The sequence below is a fragment of the Podarcis liolepis genome (assembly GCF_965112155.1).
Source record: "Podarcis liolepis genome assembly, chromosome: 15".
Lineage (NCBI taxonomy): Eukaryota > Metazoa > Chordata > Lepidosauria > Squamata > Lacertidae > Podarcis > Podarcis liolepis.
In genome coordinates this window covers 37,425,763-37,443,052 of record NC_139566.1, presented here as the reverse complement: position 1 = coordinate 37,443,052, position 17,290 = coordinate 37,425,763, and the positions used below count along the sequence as shown (strand labels likewise).

Here is a 17,290-nt window from a genome sequence, read left to right as displayed (position 1 = left end):
AGTGTGTGTGCGTCCTATGGGGCGAATGCAGGCTTTCGCTGAAGCCTGGAGAGCGAGGGGGTCGGTGCGCACCGACCCCTCTCGCTCTCCAGGCTTCAGGAAGCTATCCGCTAGCTGTGGGAGACCCAGCTCTCCCAGGGCTAGCGGAGAGCTTGCCTGCACCCAGAAGCTTGGGGCACGCTGAGCTCCGCACGCCCCAAGCTTCGGGATTAGCGCAGCGGTCCGCTAGCTGTGGGAGAGCCGCGCGAAATTGTGCGGCTCTCCCACGGCTAGTGGAGACCTTGCCAGCACCCAGAAGCTTGGGGCGCGCTGAGCTCTGCACGCCCCAAGCTTCGGGATTAGCGCAGCGGTCCGCTAGCCCTGGGAGAGCCGTGCGGCTCTCCCACGGCTAGCGGACTGCTTGCCGGCACCCAGAAGCTTGGGGAGCGCTGAGCTTCGCACGCCTCAAGCTTCGGGATTAGCGCAGCGCTCCGCTAGCCCTGGGAGAGCCGCGCGGCTCTCCCACGGCTAGCGGAGACTTTGCTGGCACCCAGAAGCTTGGGGCGCGCTGAGCTCCACACGCCCCAAGCTTCAGGATTAGCGCAGCGCACCTGGGGGGGGGGTTATAAAATTCCCCCCTTTATTCCCCCCCCAAAAAAACTAGGTGCGTCCTATGGGCCGGTGCGTCCTATGGGGCGAAAAATACGGTATATCCCCACCACCTCACCAACGACAATAAGGGACACGTCCCTGCAGCTGCCTGGGTTATGAAAAGTTATTCTGACCTCATTGACCTGAGGAGAACAGCAAATGGTTTGGTGCTTTAATAACAAGAAAACTTTCATGCCCGGAAGGCGGAATAATTCTACTTCTTCAGTTGAGAATATTATTGTAATAAAAGAGGAAGATATGAAATCGGAGATGAAATGTGGTAAAGCAAACAGTGATGACTGCAGGGCACGTTATCCTGAGGGAACGGGACAGAAAATAGTCTTCTCTTTCAGGGCTACCTTGTCATCCATCTCACGTTACTCAACTGTAGCCTCCAACACTTTGCAGATAAAAATAAAGGGAAGTTTGTAAGCCATATTTTCATAACAAGGATTGTTGTCTGGCTCGCCTCCCATTACAACACACCACTAGAATCTCTGTCTGCTATCTCTATGCCATTTTAAACAGCCATGGCTTTCCCCAAAGAATATTGGGAACTGGAGTTTGTTAAGAGTACTGGACCAGCCAATTGCTCTTTCCAGAATACGCTGGGAATTGTAACTTTCACCACCCTTAAAAACACATGCACATCAAAATTCTCTGTATTTATTTATGCATTTCTTTATGGATGTATCTTATGTACATATTTCTCTTTTTAAGTTTTTAAAATAATGTTATTAAACAATAAAACTGAGAGCACTGATGTAAAAAAAAGGAAGGACATGAACAGCCCCCAAAATAATATGCATCCGGTACAAGAAGCTTTTGATGATTAAAAAAAAAAAACCAAGAAGATGATTTTGATGTATAAAAGACCATTATCACTGTTTTTGTTCATTCTGGTCCTGGAGGTTTTGGCAAGGAATATTAGAATGGATAAAAAAGTCACAGGAATAAAATTAAAGAAAAATGTTCTTAAATTGAAAGCATTCGCTGACGATTTGATTATCTCTGTAGAAGACCCAAAGAATTCTCTCCCCAGAGTAATAGAAAAAAATTCAAAAGTTTGGACAAGTGGCAGGTTTTAAACTTAAGGGATCAGGGGCCTCCTGAGAGCTTTGGCACCCTTATATTATTAAAAACACTATAAAACATCAAACATTTAAAACTTCCCTAAACAGGGCCGCCTTCAGATGTCTTCTAAAAGTCAGATAGTTGCTTATTTCCTTGACATCTGATGGGAGGGCATTCCACAGGGCGGGTGCCACTACCGAGAAGGCCCTCTGCCTGGTTCCCTGTAACTTCTCTTCTCGCAGCGAGGGAAATGCCAAAAGGCCCTTGGAGGCTGAATAGTGGGGCTGGAGATGCTCCTTCAGGTATACTGGGCTGAGGCCGGTATAGGAATGGGTGAATTTGTCCCTTTCAGTTGGTCATTTCCCCAATTTCAACTTCAGTTTTCCACATTTCCACATCATCTTGAGCATTTATTTATTTTGTAAAAAAGAAAAGCCTTCATGAAACTTCATAAGCATTTTTGGTATGATTTTTTCCTGAAAGACATAGGTTCATGTGCAACTTTGCCTAAAGTGCTTATTTATGTATTTTTATAAGCACACGTAGTGGGGCTGCTCAAAGGTGTTCATTGAGATCTCTTTGTTATATAATCAAACTGTTGCCCCATCTTCTCAACTAGCACTTTTGAACATGTACAGTGGTACCTCAGGTTAAGTACTTAATTCGTTCCGGAGGTCTGTACTTAACCTGAAACTGTTCTTAACCTGAAGCACCACTTTAGCTAATGGGGCCTACCACTGCTGCCGCACCGCCGGAGCACGATTTCTGTTCTCATCCTGAAGCAAAGTTCTTAACCTGAAGCACTATTTCTGGGTTAGCGGAGTCTGTAACCTGAAGCGTACGTAACCTGAGGTACCACTGTATATGGAAACAGAATGGGATTTGAAAAGCAAAGAACTTATCTCTCATCTCTTAGCAGCAGCCCAGGGCTCTGTTGCCAACTCCTGGAAGACCTTCAGTCTTAATAATTTGGATTGGTGGTTCTCTGGGGTTGGGCAAATTGAAAAGATATCTCGTAAACTAAAAGTATCTAAAGGACAGAGCTGCAATGACTGTGGGTGGGTTGCTGCTGTTTTTGCTATATTGCACGATTTTATTTCTAACATGAATATTGAGCCATATGGTCACTCTGTGCCACCAGTAGTTGTTGTTAGTTACCCATTGTCAGGGAACTGCCATCAGAGGCGAGAGGAGAGGTAAGACGCTCCAATGATGCAGGGGAGGGAACTAGCAAAGAGAGAGAGAGAGCTTCCGCTGGGGAAGGAAATCCAGGGGACACCAGGGAGGAAGGAGAGGCAGAGAGTACTGCGGAGAGGAGGCTCCGAGACTCTTCCAGTGAAATCAGCGGAGAGAGCACAGGACCTCCGCTTGGCACGCCCACGCTGCGCAGAAGGCTTCCGCGCAGAGAATCTAGGAGGAGACTGGGCGTCAAAGAATTTCTATGTTGGAAGAAATTTAGGAGACGCCCACTCACGGATTCTGCCAGTGACTAAGACAGTCGCGTTGTAAGGGCTGTCAAACCAGGGAAAGTTTTAGCTATACGACTAGCTTGGAGCAATTTGCAGTTTACGCACAAGCAACCCCAATTCCCATTACACCCATCTTCACCCTAAGATCCAAGGGTGGGTTGCAGAATTAAAGCACAAAATGAAAACAGTTTAAAACAACTTACAATCACAACAGTAAGGTGGGTCCTAAAACTATACACCTCAATATATATGCAAACATCTGGCTTGTCTAAGGCTTTGTAGAACCTTTGTTCTCAACAATGATGAAACTCACAGGTACAGAATACTTTTATTTCTATGTATCATTGATATCTGTAAGGGGAATCTTTGCATGGGTTAATGCTTAATAATAATAATAATGATAATAATAATAATAATAATGATAATAATAATAATAATAATAATAATAATAATAATAATAATGATTTATTTCTACTCCGCCCATCTGGCTGGGCTTCCCTAGCCACTCTGGGCAGCTTCCAACAAAATATTAAAATACAGTAATGCATCAAACATTAAAAACTTCCCTAAACATTATTATGCCTTTGGAGCAGAGCTGTATCTTTGTACTTTTGTCCTTCCAGGCTGTGATGCTTCATAGTTTGCATTTCTTTGTTTTCTTTTCTTTTTCTTATCTTTGCACTTAAAAAAAGAGCCCAAATCAATAAACTACGAGATATGGAAAAACATACATTTTTGCAAAGCAGTTTCTCTAAAATAACACATTTTTGCATGTAATTTCCATTGATATTTCCATTTTTTATGGACATCTTACCTCCACGCATTCCTTTTTATACACATTACTTGGCTGGAGAACAGGATTGCCAAACTGGGAGAGGTGCAAATTTGCAAGGGCAGTAGTGTTTCAGCTCATGCATTGTTTCAGAAAGTATGAATCAGGTAGGTTTGCCTTTAAATGCGATCGAATCGGATTTCTTCCCAGTCCCTGGTGTTAATTAGCTGATAGACTGAGTGCACTTGGCTAGCCAAGAAGGGCCTATCCACTCACACCATGACGGCAAGACGCCTTGATGAACACGGAACATTTCATGTACTGATGCCCATTGAATTGCTCCTATGAGTTGCCATTAATATCATTGCACAGGCCCAGCTGGGGAAGAAACCCATCGCAGTGCCTATCCGACTGTGAACCAGAGAGCACTTCATCCCGTTTTTATCCTTCAGTTCCATTTATGACCCTTCAGCTGCACTTCCAAATGGCCGGCTGTTAATGACCTTTGACAATGTGGTTCAGATGCTTCCTGAGAAATATACTACGCCGTAATGAGCAGACTGTCACAGTGAGACCTGAAGGATGCTGGTTTGCACCAGCGTTAGAATGACTCAGACACAGTGGCGTAGCGTGGGGGGTGCCAGGGGTGCCAGCCGCACCGGGCGCAACATGGGCAGGGGGCGCGCTCGCACTAGCAGCTCTCTGCCCCTACTAAAATCCACGGCTTGGCGAGGAGGTCGCGGAAGGGGGAGAGCGAAGCCTTCTGCCGCGGGCAAAAAAAGGAGAGGAAGCCGGGCGGGCGGGCTGGCTGGCGGGGGTCTGGCTGCGCCTGCTGCTGCTGTTGCCGCTGCTGCCGGGGCTTTGACAGCTTGGCGAAGCGGAGGTAGAGGAGCTTTACGGTAATTGCGGCTCTCTCTCCACTGGCCGCTTGGGTAGTGAGCCGAGCCGAGCAGGGAGTCTGGCGAGGGGGCGGGAAGAGCCTTTTCCACCTCGCCTGGTCAAAAAGGAGAGCTGATCAAAAAAGGAGAGCGGAGTCTCCTCAGGGCGCCCTCAGGCAGGGCAAGGCAAGCAGAGCAAGGAGGAGAGAGAGGGGAGGGGGGGAGCAGCCAGGAAACGCTGCGGTAAGGAAAGAAAAGAGGCAGCTCCAGGAGAGCGCGGGGGAAAGAGAAGCCTCGCTGCTGCTGCTTGGGAGAGTAAATTACTGTACTTGCCTTGCCCCGGGTTAGGGGGCGCAAATTAATTGCCTTGCCCCGGGTTAGGGGGCGCAAATTACTTGCCTTGCCCCGGGTGCTGATAACCCACGCTACGCCGCTGCTCAGACATCACCACAATCTTCAGAAATCCTGCTGTCATGTTATGCAGACAATGAGGAAGTTGGAAATGATCAATGTCTCTCCCCAGAACCACTCTCCGAGATCAGAACCTGGAGAGAAGGCAAGGGATGTGGGACACAATATAGAACTAGAATAATAGGGAAAGCTGTGTAAATCTGGGTTGAAATTTACAGCATGTTATACTTTGAGGGGAAACTTTATGAAAATTATATATAGATGGTACCTAACACTAAGTAAAGGGACGCGGGTGGTGCTATGGGTTAAACCACAGAGCCTAGGACTTGCTGATCAGAAGGTCGGTGGTTTGAATCCCCGTGATGGGGTGAGCTCCCGTTGCTCAGTCCCTGCTCCTGCCAACCTAGCAGTTCAAAAGGACGTCAAAGTGCAAGTAGATAAATAGGTACCACTCCGGCGGGAAGGTAAACGGTGTTTCCGTGTGCTGCTCTGGTTCACCAGAAGTGGCTTTGTCATGCTGGCCACATGAACCGGAAGCTGTACACCGGCTCCCTCGGCCAATAAAGCGAGATGAGCGCCACAACCCCAGAGTCAGCCACGACTGGACCTAATGGTCAGGGATCCCTTTACCTAACACTAAGTAAATTAGCAAAAATGTATAATTCAGTGTCAAATCTTTGTTGGAAATGTAAAGAAATACCTTGGAAATTGAATGGAATCCATTCCGGAAGCCCGTCTCCAAAACAGACAAATCTATTTCTTTATTCAACAACTGCTGCGCAAATATTATAAATGCATGAAAATGGCGTGGAAAGGCAGTACCTACTAAAGAAGAATGGCAGCTGAAATTGACAGACTATCTAGAATTGGCAAGCTTGACATGTAAAATTAGAGGTAAAAAAGAGTTTGAACTTAAGGAGGATTGGAAAATGTTTGTAGACTATTTAAAAACTCAGTGTAAATATGCTAAAACGCAGATAGGATTTGAGTAAGAACAGCAGTGGAGTTCCTTTCTTTCTTTATTTTGTGAGGAAGTGAAGGCATATAGAGTAATTATAATATGCATCATTGGGGAAACCATGGAGGGAGGGAGGGGAAGTCTTAGGTTGATTGAATGTTAAATTTGAAATGTTGTTGAATTATTGTTTATTGTTTTAAAAATATATATTAATATTTTTTTATATAAAAAAAACATCAGAACCTAGAGCAGAGAAGGTGACAACACCCAAACCAATAGGATAATGCTTACCCCCCTCCCCCTGCCGGTCGCCAAAGACATGGAGATGCCAGCACTGTGTGAACAAACCTTTGAGGCCCAATCCACTTGCTCGCCCATTTCTGGGATTCCAGCCCAGGTATTCAGCCTACCCACCCCAAACTCATGATAATAGTGAAGGGGGAAACACTCACATTTCTTCGGATTTCCTGCATGCAATTGCCAATGACATTGGGATTACTTCCAGCCTTTTCTGTCACTCACTTCACAAACCATAAGCCACTTGGATTTAGTTACACACCCGCCCAACTGCCAATTGGCTCCATTTTTGCAAGGAGGGGAGTGGAGCAAATGCAAGCAGCAGGAAAGGCTGTCAATTTTGCTTTTTATGAAATAAAAAGTGTGCACTGCAATTACAGAGCTTCTTAGCAAGGGTTCCCGAAGTTGTCTGGAGGTAGCAAAAGCAGGGCTTTGCCTAACACCTAACGATTAGCTCCCGGTGACTTCCATCAATAAATCATCCATTTGTCTGAAGATTACCGGCAACCTTCCTTGGCCTCAAATGATTTTTTTCCACCCACCATGCTGAACATGGACTGAAATTGCTAGAAGAGGTTTAAAAAGTTGAGGGATGGATGGGAAGACAGGATGGGGGCTTAAGGAATGGAGATGAGGATCTCTAGGCGACACCTATTTATGCTCTAATTTGATCATTCATTCTTATAATAGTCTTGATAGGTCGACCATAATGTCTTCTTCTCAAGGAGAGCTGGACTGGCTTGCTTTGTTTGCAGCAGGTGGGCGATAGATCAGTGGTAGAGCATCTGCTTTGCATGTAGAAGGTCCTAGGTTCAGTCCCTGTCATCTCTAGGTAGGGTTGGGGATGTTCCTGCTGCCAGTCAGTGTAGATAATGCTGAACAGGATGGACCAATGGCCTGACTTGGTATAATGCAGCTACCTTTGTTCTTCCTCATCATTGTGAGTGCTTTCTGCTTTATAAGTCAGTAGACATACTTGGTAGGCTCCATCCAATGGGGAAGAGCCATAACTCAATGGTACAATGAATGACTTTGTCAGGGAACTGACATCAGAGGGAGAGGCGAAGGGGAGGCTCCCAGATGATGCTGGCGAAGGACCCAGCCACAGGGGGAGAAACAGCTCAGTAGAGGGGGAAGCCATTCAGCGCAACACCAGGGATGAAGGGGGGCAGATGGGGGAATTGGAGAGAGGGTTCCAGGACTCTTCACTTGACATCAGTGAGGAGAGCCCAGGTCCTCCGCTACCCACGCCTTCCCTGCGCAGAAGACTCCCGCGCAGTGAGAGGAGGAGGAGACTGGGTGTCAAACAACTTTTATGTTGGAAGAGGTTCAAGAAACGCCCACTGACGGATTCTGCCAGTGACTGAGACAGTCACGATGAGAAGGGGCTGTGCAGTCAGAAAGGTTTAACAAGGCAAATTAACCGAGAAAGGCACCAGCTTACGCACGAGTAACTCATACCTATTACAGACTTGTATGTAAAAAGCACCATCTTCAATGCCTGGTATCTCTAGGTAGGGCAGGGAAAGATGTCTGCCTGGAACCCCAGAGAGCTTCTCCTGGTCAGTGAAGACAGAGGTAACCTCAGGATGATGTTGAACTTCAGCTCCCATCATTATTGAGCACTGGCCACAAGGACCAGGGCTCCAACTACTCTGGAGAATACTGTGGGAATGTTCAGGGATGCAGGAGATGATATATTGTTTGATTATATCCTTCTCCAACTTGTGTTAACAAGTTCACAATTTAGCAGAGTAACATTCCCCCTTTTAAACTTGCAGCCGACACAGTCTTCTATGAAAGCATAAAAAGAGTTTACTCACATATCATTCTGTTCACAATCAGATCCCAGAAGGCAGACTTAGCTTAGAAAAGTAACATATATCTAGAAACTATCTCATAAGAAGACAGTCCCTTTGTCCTCTCTTGGCTAGAAGCCAAGACAGCATCTTTGGCTAAGCAGATGTTGCTTCTTCGATGCATGTAGTCAAAAAGAGAGATGGCTGCCCTGCCCTGTGCTTTTGTCGTTACCTGCACAGGTGAGGCCACACCCACCTCTACTCACGTGCAGAGGAAGTCAGTCCCAGCCCAGAAGGAAACAGGAAGTTTACCTGCTGGCTGGACAAGGATTCCTCCCCATGTGTAAACATGTTCACTCTAGGAATGTTGTACTTGACTGCTCTTGTGTTTCACATCCCACAGATACTACGTGGATTGCCCCTAGTGTAAGCAATACAGAGCTAGATGGATCAGTGGTCTGTCTTGACTTTAAAAAAAGATGTGATATCCCATAATTCAGTGACAGAGCATATACTTAGCATGGTGCTCAATCTCGGGTTCAATCCTTGGCACCTCTAGGTAGGGAGGTCAAAGACCTCTGACTGGACTGATTAGGTATAAGGTCACTTCCTATTTTGTTATGGCTCAGTGCAGGTGGCTATGAAATTGATCTGACTTTCAAGGTCCACTCTTGAAGGAACAGGTGGGTTGAGAAAAAAGTTATGTGCTCTATTGGAACTCCCCCCCCCCGACTGCTGAGAAAATAGAATTTCTTCAAGGATAAGCACTGGAGCAAGTGTCAAGGCCCCCATCTGGCTTGTCATCACCTTCAAGCAACTCGTCTCTTTGCAGATGGTCATCTCCCTCCTTAGAATGGTGAAAAGCAATTCACTCACTGGGGGATTCAGGGCAAAAGGTTTCCATCACTTCCTAATGAATGTTGATCTTGGGGGAAAATGCCAGCAGAAAGGATGCTCTCAGTCTTAACCTCATCAGTGGGAGCATGACAGCCCAAACGTTTTTCAGCCTGGCAAGAATAAGGTGTTCTGCATGGCCAGTGAAGGGAAGAACTGCAATTCTTGGTATCTTTCTCGGCTTTTGCTGTCATCTGGATGTCAATTGTACTGGCACACCTTATCTGTTGTGTATGGTTGCACGGAAAATGGGGAAATTAAGTGAGGTCACTTGCGTGTCATATTAAATATAACTCTTGGGGACTTTCAGTGCTCACCTCTAATATGAGCTGAGCATAATGGTCCTAGAACAGACATGGGCAAACTCGGCCCTCCAGATGTTTTGGGACTACAATTCCCATCATCCCTGAGCACTGGTCATGTTAGCTAGGGATGATGGCAGTTGTAGTCCCAAAACATCTGGAGGGCTGAGTTTCCCCATGCCTATCCTAGAATATCTTGGGTTTTAAGTCAAGTCCTCTTCCCCACCTTTGTCTTTCATTAGCACTGGGAGAACTACATTTCCCAGCAATCCTGAAACATGGCATCCTATGTGATGTCATGTGTGGGGAAGGTAAAGACAGCACCATCGATCAGCTGATTGATACTGCCTTCAAAACCCTGCCTTTGCAATATCAAGGATCAGTCGATTACTGGGGCTTGTATAGAGCTGTGTTCTGTTGTAAATACGCCTGAAATAATTCTAGGTGGAGTGACTACAGGTCTCCAATTTGATTCCTGACTTCTTCAGACAGTTTCCTTCTCCACTGCCTCCCAGGTGAATTCAACTATTGGTTCCCTTCCTCCTTCTAAAGAACTTGTACCCAGAGATGAGCTTAAGAAGCCATGAAAACTTACAAGTGTCCCAAGGCACTCCAATTTAATCTTAATTTTGAAAGCGTATCCTGGCATAACGACTCCTGCCTTTAAACAAGGAATGTCAGCTCCTCGTTCCCGTCCCAGCTAAAGGTCAGACTGCATTAAATCAGAATATAGTGAAGTCAATCTGGGAGCAGGGATAAGGGATACCATTTCAACTGTGGTGCTTACAATTTCATTTCCTCGGTATTTTGTGTTGCACACCAATGCAGGAAATGTGAGAAGCTGCATTGCAAGTGACTCTCTTCTTTTGGTTGTAGCCTTCCCCCAAACTGACTTCCCTGCAGACATTGTTGGACTACAATCCCCATCACCCCTAGCCATGGGCCACAAGAGTTGGGGCTGATGGGAGTTGTAGTCCAACAACATCCAGAGGGCACCAGCTAGCGGGAAGGACTGTAGCATACAATCTCAGTTCTCTGAATGCTGGTCCTCATGCAGCCAAAATGGCATCACCCAATAACAAGTTGCCCACTTGGTCCAGCAACTTCTGACCCACCTTGCCCTGTAGCTTTTGGCTTCAGACCTGAACTTGACTTGCTGTAGGTCCCACTTCTTACATAGGCCCCTGTCAGGGGTGTCCCATCCCATTTTGCCTCAGTCTGCCCCATGGGATGGCCCCCCTAAAGCAGGGGTCAGCAAACTTTTTCAGCAGGGGGCTGGTCCACTGTCCTCCAGACCTTGTGGGGAGCTGGACTATATTTTGGGAAAAATATATGAACAAATTCCTATGCCCCCCAAATAACCCAGAGATGCATTTTAAATAAAAGCACACATTCTACTCATGTAAAAACACCAGGCAGGCCCCACAAATAACCCAGAGATGAATTTTAAATAAAAGGACAGGCTGATTCCCGGACCGTCCGCAGGCCAGATTTGGAAGGTGATTGGGCCACATCTGCCCCCCAGACCTTAGTTTGCCTACCCCTGATCTAAAGGGCTGTCACACGGAAGATGGAGCAAGCTTGTTTTCTGCTGCTCCAGAGGGTAGGACCCTAATCAATGGATTCAAAGAGATTCCTGCTAAATGTTAGGAAGGACTATCTGACAGTAAGAACTGTTTGAGAGTAGAACTTGGAAGTGGAACTTAGAAGGTGGTAGACTCTTCTGCCTTGGAGGTATTTAAAGGGAGGTTACATGGTCAGGGATTCTTTAGCTGTGATTCCTGCATTGCAGGGTTCTTGGGACCAGGGAGGGAGATACTGTTATGATATAGATGCAATGAGTCAGCGAGCTGCAGCTGGCTGGAAAGCAAAACATATTGGGAATGTTGGGACTGTACCGTGGGAACAAAGGGACAGTCTAATCACAGAGCTGAGCACCGGATTTAGCTCAGAGTGTAATTTGACCTGTACAGGAAGTACAGGAGGTGGAGTTTGTCTCTCTGCTGATGGTGTTTGAAGAGAGCAGACGCGTTTCTCTGTAATGCTGCAAAGACAGAAATAAAGGCATGTAAATACATTTCTGTCTATCTCTTTCCCCTGCCTGGGTTGGGGGGAAGAGTGGTGTGTTCTTCTCACACTTGAGGAGGCTCGCCAATCGTGACCTAGCCTGGATCCTGCCGGAGAATGCAGACAGGGAGGTCAACCGGGATTCAAGCCGGGTGCCTGGAGAGTGGCCAGTTTCTCCTGATAAGGCTTGATTTCCTAACAGATACAATGCTGGATGTTCTCACCCTGCCACTGTACATAACTCCCGTGGTTTTTGCCCTTCCAGTTCTGGAGCCAGAGGCGAATTTCGGGCAGTGTGAACAGTATGGTCGCACCAGGCACATAGCTGAGGAATGTGCCTTCTCAAAGCTTGGTAAACACTTGCCTGGCTTGGGGAATGAGGTGTGAGGGCTCTGGCAGGGTCCTAGAGCCCTATGTCCTCCTTCCCAAAGCCAAGCAAGTCCTTAGCAGGCTTTGGGAATACGGTAGGAGAGCTGGAGGACTCTGCCAGAGCCTCACTCCACCTTCCCAAAGCCCAGCTTAAACCAGTGCTGCGAGGGCTGGGGTGTGTGTGCCAAATGGCCTCTATAGGACAGCATATTACCGAGGTCTGCCCCTGCCACAACTCTTGTGTCAGTAAGACAGAAAATGGGGATGTTATGGAAAGAATCATGGGCATGCTGGGGGAAGTCATGGGTCTGTTGATTTCCCAATCTCATGGCATTTCCCAAAACGAGGATGAAAACTAAGCCATTCCTGGAACTGGTGAAGTTTATTCCATTGTTCCCACTGAAGAAGAACGAAAGAACATATTCACAGCTGAGCTGACTCCATAAGAACAGTGGCTGTTTTTTAGCCTTTTATTTAAAAAATATAGGTCATTGTGTATTCATAAAACAGGATGGACCAAGAGGTCAGAAGTCGATGCAAATATAATACATTCATTCATCTCACATATGATTCAATAATTCATTTCTTTTCTATTTTAAAATACCAAGATCTAGCTCGCTAGCAAGCAGGCAGGCATAGTGCTGAGTTTCAACTCCAAACAAAAGAGCATTTAATTTCCGAGTTATCTCCACCCTGCTCCTTCATACAGCTTTTCTTATCCACAATTCTGGAGTGCTTGTTCCTTCAGGCCACGGTGGTGGAGAAGCAAGGCTCCAGCGTTATCACTGCAGCTTGCAAACCAAAACAGTATTTAGCTTTGAAGTATCCCTGAGAAGGGTCTTTAGCCTGAGTCCCCTTAAAGCTTTACAGGACCAATAAAGACACATTTCTGCTTGCTTCAGTCTAGCTGGCTACAAGGTGGCCAGTCTCCTCTATAGTTTGTTGCAATCCCTTTGACCATCTTGGTTGCTCTTTCCGGCAGCTCCCAGGCTGTCAAGGGTGTTATGTGGTCCTTCAGTGCTATAGTTTCCTAAAGGTAGGGTGCTACCTGGAATGTCAGTCTGAGGCTGTTTCCAGTGAGCTTTTAATTTATCCCCATCCTGAGCTGAGGTCCACCACACGTTCTTCTTGCTTCTCCTCTTCCCAGAAGGGCTTACCAGACTTTGATGCCAGGCCCAGTGGATCTTGACTGGGGCTGAGCACACATTCCTAACACTTCTGGTTTGGGAAAGAGTGTACATTCATTAGCTACAACCCATAGCTATTCTGTATCTATCCTGTTGTTTCTCATGAAAATGCTGTGTTTTGATGCATTTCCCCCTAAAACAGCTTCAATCTGCATTGAGAAAAAGAACAACCTAGATGTGTTATGAGCCAGTAGTGTATGCACAACCCCAGGAATATCTGAATATACACGTGTGTGTGTATGTGTGTGTGTGTCAGGTCTACTGAAGAAATGAGAACGTTGATTTTCCTTTCAAAAAACAGCCTTTTTTAAAAAAAAATGTATTTGCTCACAGTAAGTTTGTGGAGACCTATTATGTAGCACCATTTGTTCTGCCTTTAGCAAAATTTCATGCTAAATTTGTTCACCATTGCATTAGAAATTGTGCTGCAAGGACAGAAAATTTCCCGGCTTAAGCAATGGACGGCTGGTGTGTGTGTGTGTGTAGCCAACACTTTGCAAAGGGCTGCACATTGCTATGGCCAATAATATACTCCTAGTTCAGGGGCCTCATTCAAAAGAAGACCCAACAAATGGGAGCTTCATATAATCCTCCCCCAACTTTTGGCAGCAGTGGGAAAAAGAAAAAAATAGACACAGTGTTACTTGACCCCAATGCCCTGATGGCAATGCAAATTATTTTCTCCGTGTACATCAAAGTGATCGTGTGATGAGCCCTTAGGCCACAACAACCCCCTCCTTTGCTGATCTACATGGATTAGCTCAGGGGTCAGCAAGCTTACTGGACGACGGGCCAGTCCATGCTCCGTCTGTCGGAGAATGGGCTGGTGGCCTGTGCACATGCTATTTCCGGCACTCCTCCGACCTGGATGTGCACCAGAAATAGCGTGTGTGCATGCGCACGGGCACTTCTCCATCCCGCACGCATGTACACATTCTATTTCCAGCGCACATCCGGGTCAGAGGAGAGCCCGTGCGCATGCCATCAACCAGACGCCATCAACCCAGAAGTCAGTCCCTGCACTGTGCCGTGCTGGTAAGAGCGGAGGCGGGGGCGGCAGGGGTCGCCATGGGCCAGATAGATGAGCCCCATGGGCTGCTACCGGCCCATGGGCCTTAGGTTGCCGACTCCTGGATTAGCTAAACAGGGGGGTATTTGTCTCTGTCTGTCTGTCTGTGTACATGTGAGTGTGTGGTGTAGCCAACTATTGCAGCCCATGAGTTCAGGAGGCGAAAAGGCAGGGGTGGAGCCACATCAGTTCAAAGCTTGGGAATTTGGGAGGGCTTGGAGAAGACTGTGCCAACACAGAATAGACCACAAATCAGTTTCAAAAGCTCACAATCAAAAATAGTGCATCATTAAGAGTAAAGCAAACAACCAACAAACAACAGCAAACTTGTTGTGAATTTATTAACCAAAAAATAGATTAAGCCTAAGGAAAAGTAGTAGCTGTCAAAGATACAGTTAATTCAGGATATATTTATTCTGGCCCTGAAAAGATAATGAATAAGTCCATGGGCAAATAGATTCTGCCTGGAGACAGAAGTTGACAACTGGTAGATTGCTAGTGGCAGATGACATGTATTGGAGAATTTCATGTGTGGAAACATACATTCCTGCAATTTGCATGTTCATCCAGGGTCAGGAACAGAAATCACACAAGTAAATATGAGCAGTATTGGCTGTTGTTTATTTTCAGTCCACAAATGTTATGTAAATAATTACGTTATTTTATTGCACTGAAATTAATTACCGTATTTTTTTGCTCTATAAGACTCACCTTTTCCCTCCTAAAAAGTAAGGGGAAATGTGTGTGCATCTTATGGAGCGAATGCAGGCTGCGCAGCTATCCCAGAAGCCAGAACAGCAAGAGGGATTGCTGCTTTCACTGCGCAGCAATCCCTCTTGCTGTTCTGGCTTCTGAGATTCAGAATTGTCAGGGAACTGACATCGGAGCAAGAGGCAGAGGGAAGGCTCTCAAATGATGTTGGAGAAGCGCCCAGCAGGGAGAGAGGCAGCTCCGCAGATGGGGAAGCAAATCAGTGCAACACCAGGGATATAGAGGGGCTGATGGGGGAATCGGCGAGAGGGCTCCAGGACTCTTCACCGGACACCAGCGGGGAGAGCACGGGTCCTCCGCTACCCATGCCCACCCTGCGCAGAAGACTTCCGCGCAGAGAGAGTAGGAGGAGACTGGGTGTCAAACAACTTTTATGCTGGAAAAGATTTAAGAAACGTCCACTGACGGATTCTGCTAGCGACTGAGGCAGCCACAAAGTGAAGGGCTGCCCAGACTGAAAGGTTTAGCAAGGCAACAAAGCCTGGAGAGGCGGGAACTTACACACGAGCAACCCATACACATTACAAGAATATTTCTTTTCTTGTTTTCCTCCTCCAAAAACTAGGTGCGTCTTGTGGTCTGGTGCATCTTATAGAGTGAAAAATACGGTACATAACTAAATAATCACATAAGTATTGGATGTAGTGGATGGCGAAATGAAAAACATAGGTTATAGCGCAAGGTGAACTGCAATGGAACAGAAACAGCGCTGATTGCTGTGAACCCAGGTTGGGCCAAATCACTGCCTCCTTCCTTTCCTGGACAGGTGTAACAATGTGAACGGAGTTCAGAAGCAAAACCAGCAATAGTGTGGGAGGAGTCTGAAGGAGGGACAGGAAGCAGGGACAAGGGGAGATGGATCCAAGGCAAGGAGAGAACAGTAAGCCCAGTAACTGCTTTGTCGGAAATGATCTTAATAGTGTATGGTGTTTATAATGCACATGACTAGCCTTGATGGCTATGATCTGCCTCCACAGCTGGATGCAGTAATACTTCTGAATGCTACTTGCTGGAAACCACAGGAAGGGGGAGGGCTCTTGTGCTTGAATCCTGCTTGTCAGTTTCCCACAGGCATCTGGCTGGCCACTGTGAGAATGGGATAATGGACTAGGTGGGCCGTTCATTTGGCCTGATCCTGCAGGGCTCTTCCTGTGCTCTTATATTTAGTTGTACAAACAGTGCCACATGAAACAACGGGGAAGTACTGTCAGACAGGAGTGTTGCTAAGCCAACACAATTGATGCAGGGAAGATGCAAACAAACGGATAATCTCCCAGCCTTTTATTTAGCAGCTATAGCGCTCAAATTGCATGCCATGTTATACCCATAAATTGACAAAAACCTGCCGTTCATTTAAAAATAAAGGTACGCTCCTCTTGACGTGTGAGCAGAATCCGGTAAAATGTTATGTTTGTAGTCTAGGAATTTGTGCCTCTCTAATTGGTGGGGAAACAAGAAAGCCTTTTAATGCATTTTTAATATATAAAGAGGAAGGCTATTTAAGCGTGACAAGGCCAGATTGCCCTTAATGATGTGCTTGGATACTTGGAAGCGACTCGCCATGTTGGAGAAATAGATAAAATAGCTGCCTTAATCTGGGAGAAACACAAAAGGCTTGAAAATGTTCTGAATAAACCTACTGAGCTGGGGTGGGGGAAAGAACACAGTGCACTGCAGGAGAGCCAGGCAGGAGCATACGCCTTCCTGGGCCTTGTCCTACAAAGCTGGGAAGCAGTGCATTGTGGGGTTAGTGAGCAGAAGATGACAACCATGGTTGGAGTTCTGGAAACCCCAGGAGGGGAGAGTGTTCACGTGCTCAAGTCCTGTTTGTGGGTATCTCACAGGTATCTGGGTGTCCACAGGAAGAAGGATGCTGGGCCAGACAAGCCATTGTCTAGATTCAGCAGGCTCTTCTCATGATGTTCAGGGTCAATTGGCTAGTGCTGATGCCATCACTGATGAAGAGTGACAGAACTCTTAACTCTCTGTGCCCCCTCCCGGAGCTTATTGTCCATTGTGACTTGGACAGCATGACTCAGCCTGCAACCAAGAACGGAAACTTATTAGTGCCGTGCTGCTGTGTAGGTATTGATCATTAATTAGTTAAATTACAGACTTCACAAAATAAACGCTTTGGCACGATACAAAATCAATTAAAAACATAACATTAATGCAGCTTTAACAATCCACACTTAATCTTAAAAATCCAAGCGCTGCTGCCAGCCAGAGTAAATAAATAGTACAGGGTTAGATGGACAGATCCTGCCAACCTAGCAGTTCGAAAGCACGTCAAAGTGCAAGTAGATAAATAGGTACCACTCTGGCGGGAAGGTAAACAGCGTT

At 46.4% G+C, this 17,290-nt stretch overlaps 1 long non-coding RNA gene across 1 annotated transcript; it reads left to right on the top strand.

Moving 5' to 3' along the window:
- Window positions 1–11,751: 11,751 nt before the first annotated feature.
- LOC310694105 lies at window positions 11,752–16,875 on the top strand. The gene is made up of 3 exons (XR_014519540.1): window positions 11,752–11,853; window positions 15,714–15,827; window positions 16,792–16,875. It is a non-coding gene; the product is annotated as an uncharacterized lncRNA (long non-coding RNA).
- The last annotated feature ends 415 nt before the right edge of the window (window positions 16,876–17,290 follow it).